General features: G+C 38.6%; 1 long non-coding RNA gene across 1 annotated transcript; it reads right to left on the reverse strand.

Moving 5' to 3' along the window:
• Positions 1 to 4403: 4403 nt before the first annotated feature.
• On the reverse strand, positions 4404 to 5311 carry LOC116692237 (uncharacterized). The gene is made up of 4 exons (XR_004332664.1): positions 5218 to 5311; positions 5091 to 5117; positions 4825 to 4847; positions 4404 to 4724 (listed from the first exon to the last, which is right to left on the reverse strand). It is a non-coding gene; the product is annotated as an uncharacterized LOC116692237 (long non-coding RNA).
• Between the last annotated feature and the right edge of the window lie 299 nt (positions 5312 to 5610).

Raw genomic sequence — 5610 nt, forward strand, 5'->3', positions numbered from 1 at the left:
CGCAAGATCCGTTTGACTTCACTAACTCGACTTGGACTTCAGCTTCAATGTTTCTATGACTGAGCGGCAAAGCGCCACTGGAAACTTACCACCGTTTTAATATAGAAACCATCGAGGAATCACCGATAAACTGCGGGCTTCGATCGGTTAAATCATGATCAGGGCTTCTCTCCGCTGCGCTGCGCCTCAGTTCCGCAGCAGGGCACTAAAACTGGATATTCTGTTTCATTGACGTGTGAAGCTTCTTTCACTGAGCATGGCAAGCAAAGACCAAGACCTGTGAGGGCGGGCTCTGCTTCAAGCCCTCCTTCACATGAAATCCGGTAAAAACCTAAACCCTAGATTTGACTTGTAATGACACCATGTCGGGCGGAGCGCAAATACGACCCATATGCAAAGTAAAGGGATGTTTATTTTGTCTTAAGATACCAAAAGACACAATTCATTCAAAGTAGCACTGTCATTATCCTTTAAACTAAAGCAACCACTACGCTCAAAATACTGTAGCTTACTAATGCCCAGGCTGCTAAAGCCGTTATCTTTTTTACATAACCGGATGGAATCCTGTTGCGTGCGCAAGCGCTTATCCCCATTGCGGCAGCTTTTACAACTGAGCGTGACAGCGCCAACAGTTTTGTTGACAGAAAGGTGTATTAGCGGCTTTATTGAATTACATGCATCAACTGTCATCAAGGTGATCACTTTCTGCAAGAGAGAATCCGAGCGGCAGAGTCGTGACGCCACCAGGATATGTCACTAACGCAATGTTTACGCACCAGCTAAACGCATGTTGCATCATACATCATTGTACTTTAGCCCGGCCTCATTTAGTTTGCCATGCATGTGCGTTTTAGGCAGTGTTTTCCATGTTTGTTAATAACTAATACTTTATGCTTGGCAGCTAAAACAGATCAGGCTCCCAGGTTGCCTGGATACCTTGTAGTGAAAGGTGTGATGATCCTTTATGTAAACAGGTACATGTTTAAAGGTCATGCAGTCAGTCTAGCAGCAATAACCAGGTTATACATTAATCACAGCTAATGGCCTAAAGGTAGAAAAATAGACTGTACATATTTCAGTTTTTTTAATTTGACAATTCAATATGAGATTCAGTAAGATTTAGAGCTAAAATAGGCCTACAATAGCTGCATAAAAGGCTATGTGCATAGAAACCAAATGCAATCCGTTTGCATTGTCCCACACGTACACATATTTTACATATTCTAATCATTTTCTCTCATATTACAACCATGTCCAATGTGAACATGTAGCACATGCCTGTGCTATTCCCATCGTATTTAGGAGCTTTCTTTCTTGTTAAAAGTGTAATTTAACATTATATTGTTCATAATACAGGCATTCTGGGTGTTTATGTTGTTTTTATATATCTGAATGACTTGGCATTATTATCATGTTCCAAATGTTGGACAATGACAACAATCCATTGGTTTATTCAGATTAAGCATGTTGGAAAGCTATTAATACTACAACATCCTATGACCTGATACCAACATAATTAAAACGTAAAGAAGTCATACCAGTTCAATGCCACAATCTGACAGGTGCCAGATAATAAAGTGGCTTGTCACATTCCTGTTTTGTTTATAAACCTACAAACTGGTATCCCAATGTGTTGTTTATCTGGTTTGACTGTGTTCATAAAAAATATACAGTATGTTTCCCAGAAATAATGTCTCACAGCCCATAAAATACACCTATAACCCACTTTTGTTCACATGTTTAGCAAGGCTGTCAGCAGACAAACAAATTCAATAAACAGTTGCATTTAAGTTTTTTTGTTTAGATTATTCTTTGGGCATTCTTAGACCTTCATCTATATAAGATGAAGACACAAATATTGTACTGGAGATTTAACTGTTTTGTGCCATGCTTACTTCTGCCTTGAATAACAAAGTACTTATAGAAGAGAATAGAATGCCTTTATTGTCTATATACTCATGTGTAAGAAAGATAAATATGGTTTGAATCCACGTTATGAAAATAATATTACACTGTTATGAAATTGAGATGGTGTATCAAGACTATCTAAATATTGCACAGTTATGAATTTGCACAGAATTTTCAGTGTTGTCAAAGGGACTAAATATTACATATTGCACAATAATGAAATCCAATGGTTAAATATTATATATTGCACTGTAATGAAAAAGCACAGTATTTCCAGTTTCCAGGATGCATTAGTTTGTAACTTCATATGGAGAAAGATACGGATGCTATCCTCTTTAACAGTATTTTCAAGCCACAGTTTTAATCACCTATGCCAAAGTAAAGCATGCATTATTGTATAGAGGTTTGTCTTGAATGAGCCCTGATCACAGGATTCACACACCCGCAGTCATTGGATGTGGATAGGATATGAAGTTTTTTTGTTTGTTTTTTAAAGAAATTTGCCTAGTACATTTTGTTGAGAGTACCAAGCCATTTTATCCAAGTGTAGCCTAAATATGAATGCAGGTTTTTTTCTTTTGATGGGAACGTTCACACTGGTATAGGTTATGAGTAGTTCTTCCATCACTGGCCCTCTGAAGGTGAAGCTGTCAGTGCAGTTACCTGGTTTAGTCCCAGTCAGCCATGAACAATACCAGGACCTAAAACCTAAGCAGTTAAATACAATTAGGCCATTTTTTAGACCTGTTCTTATCCTACAGGGACATGTCAAATTGTCTTTCATAAAAAAAGCCTTTTGACTCGGGCTGCTTCAACAGTTTTGAGCCAGAGAAAGTTCATGAAACGGATGGAAAATAATGATGTTCTGTCATCCAGAAGGCAGAAGCAGAAGTAGCAGTCACAGGACGTTGAGTCGTATCTGTGATGTTGAAATGATACACAACGTAAGACAGATGACATATCACACCGGACCTCCTGTCAAGATTTGCTTTGCCAATAATTGTTTGTGTGGAATTGTTGTCAACTATGCAAATGTATTTAGGCCAGTAAGAAAACCTGTTAATTGAATGGTCAAGTGAAATTCTAATTTGACTCTTGTATTTGTGTTATAATGTACAAATGTTTAACTGTTAGTGTGCAACTGTTACTGCAACATATAGTACAGCCCATAATAGTGATTACTTTACACAGAATATTCAGCATTAAAGTAACTTTACATTTTTAGTTGCTACAATTGCAAACTCAGCAGAGGCTATTTGGAGTGAGTTTAATTGTTTACCATTTAAGTCCACATGGGAAGTTGGCCTTTGAAAAGTAAGATGAAATGTGCCAATAGTCTATTACTTTTACCAGATTTAAGACATAATGTAGTCCTTAGTGGGCCATGCTGCCTCCAGCCAACAGTTTTATCATTTGTTGGATCTGTTGTTTTTTTTCAATTAAACAAGTCTAGTCATCAACTTCTCCACCCTTCCTCTTTCTGTCTCTTGAAACTTCATTCTGCTTTCATTTAGCAGTGTTTGGTTGGTGCTCTTTAACTTACATTATTTGTATAGATCCTCCTCTACTTAGTTAAGGTCAGCGTTATGAGGCAGGCTCTGCCGGCACGTACTTACATTGACACCTCCAGGACAGTTGAGAAAACAAAAGGGTCATAATTCAAAGTTAGATAAAATTTTGCATGGAAAGTTATTTTAGTACACTGATGCTATGACTGACCAGGATCAGATTGGTCAAAAGCTGGACCTTCTAGAAACGGAATCAAAAACATTAGGTCTCGTCACATCAGGTTCCTATCTTGAAATGTGCTCATTGGACACCAATTTTACTAATGTTTTTGTTCCTTTCAGAATATTACATAGATTCGTTTGAGTCATACATCTGCCTTGAACAACAAAGTATAGCGTTTCCAGAATGCTGTCCTCTAATAGTATTTTCCAGCTGTAGCTTTAATCACCTAGGCCAAAGTAAAGCATGCATTATTGGAAAATCGTCAAGTATAGGTTGGTCTTAAATGAGGCCTGATCGGTTTTCCACACACTCGCAGTCAGTTGAATGTTTTTTCAAAGAAATTTGCCTAGTATAATTGGAGAATACCACGCCATTTTCCTCTTTTGATGGGACTGTTCACATTGTGGTGTACGTTCTTAATGGTGCTTCCATCACTGGTTGGTCACACTGAAGGTGAAGCAGTCGGTGCAGTTACCTAGTTTAGTGACTGCTCTAACAGTCCGTGACAGGAGACATTTTGACTTTCAGGGTAGGAAATGCACAGGTTTAACAAATACCATTTCTGTTCAAGTCAAGGGTCCCAGTCAGCCATGAAAACCAGGACTCTGAAACCCAAGCAGCCAAACACACTTGGGCCATTTTTTGTATACATGTGCTTTACCTACAGATAAAAGGTCAAAATGTCTTTCAGATTAAAAGGCTTTAACTCTTTTAACTAATCGCAAAGGAATACTTGTTTTACATGCAAAACACAAGATCAGCAATTTTAGAAACCAAAACCTTTAATCACAGTATAAACAAAAGGCAAAAGTTGAGGAATTAAGAACAATGAGTCCAGTATGTCCCGAAAAAAAAAAAGAAGTCTGTCATTCAGCAGGTCCTGAATCAGCGCTCCAGCATCAGCTGCTGTAGCTCTGTTGCCTCATGTTGAAATGGGCACCACTGACAGACTTGACAACGGGAGGGTCCTGGTCTTCAGCTGTGCTCGCCGGCCTAGTTTGCTGGCAACATGTGCCTTCACAGCCATGGCGGAGACAACAGTTTACTTGGACCTCTGCCTCATCTTTCTCCTTTTACGCTTCAGCCTATAAAGTAATTACACGAAACAATCAGCCGAAATTATTTTCACCACGGTGTAAAATGACTTGATACAACTGCACAAAAACATGCGCCATGCATTCTTACCTGCGCATGCGCTTCTTTCTCCACTGCAAAAGAACCAAAGAACGTTGTTAGTTCCTCGTTTAATCAATGCATTTATGAAGACACACGTTTATTCAACTTAACTAAAAAGGCAAACAAATTTCAAAACACGAATTATACAACTGAAAGCTAATGGGCACGCTGTGCTGGTCTTCGATATGCTCAAGCTCGCTAACGTTGGCTAGCTAGCAAATGTTAGCACCACTGAAAACTACGATTATTTGACCACACGAATATAAAACACAAACCTTCGCCCTCATGTTGAGAAGGGAATGCTGAAAAACAAAGGGAAAACGTAAAGGATTAGCTCGATTGATTTATAAAGATGATGATTAACTTGGATTCTGAGACCAAGAGCTAAAAGGAATAACGTACCGACCGCTAAGGAATCGTCTCCAAGAAGAACGTCATAATCTGGCGACGTCACATTTATATGGGCTGTTCTACGTCACTTTCATTGGACTTCAGTAAAACATGGGAAAAGTAGTTTTCTATAAAGTAAAGCGTGTACAGTATATACTTGGTGTAATAAGCCAATGTTGTAGCTCTTTATGTGTTTGTGTGCTCTCTTTTATTATTTATCTAACCGATTTGCTGCTACCTGCCCATTTGCACTCTTGTATGTTACATATGTTTCTAATGGTGGGTTGCGTGTATTGTATGTGACTGTGCTGTACTTGAGAGAAGCCACAAAGAAATTTCCAATGAGGTGGAATACAGTCAATCTAATCCAATTATTATTTCCACAGTACCTTGTACTGCGCACAC

This window comes from Etheostoma spectabile, chromosome 7, assembly GCF_008692095.1.
Source record: "Etheostoma spectabile isolate EspeVRDwgs_2016 chromosome 7, UIUC_Espe_1.0, whole genome shotgun sequence".
NCBI lineage: Eukaryota > Metazoa > Chordata > Actinopteri > Perciformes > Percidae > Etheostoma > Etheostoma spectabile.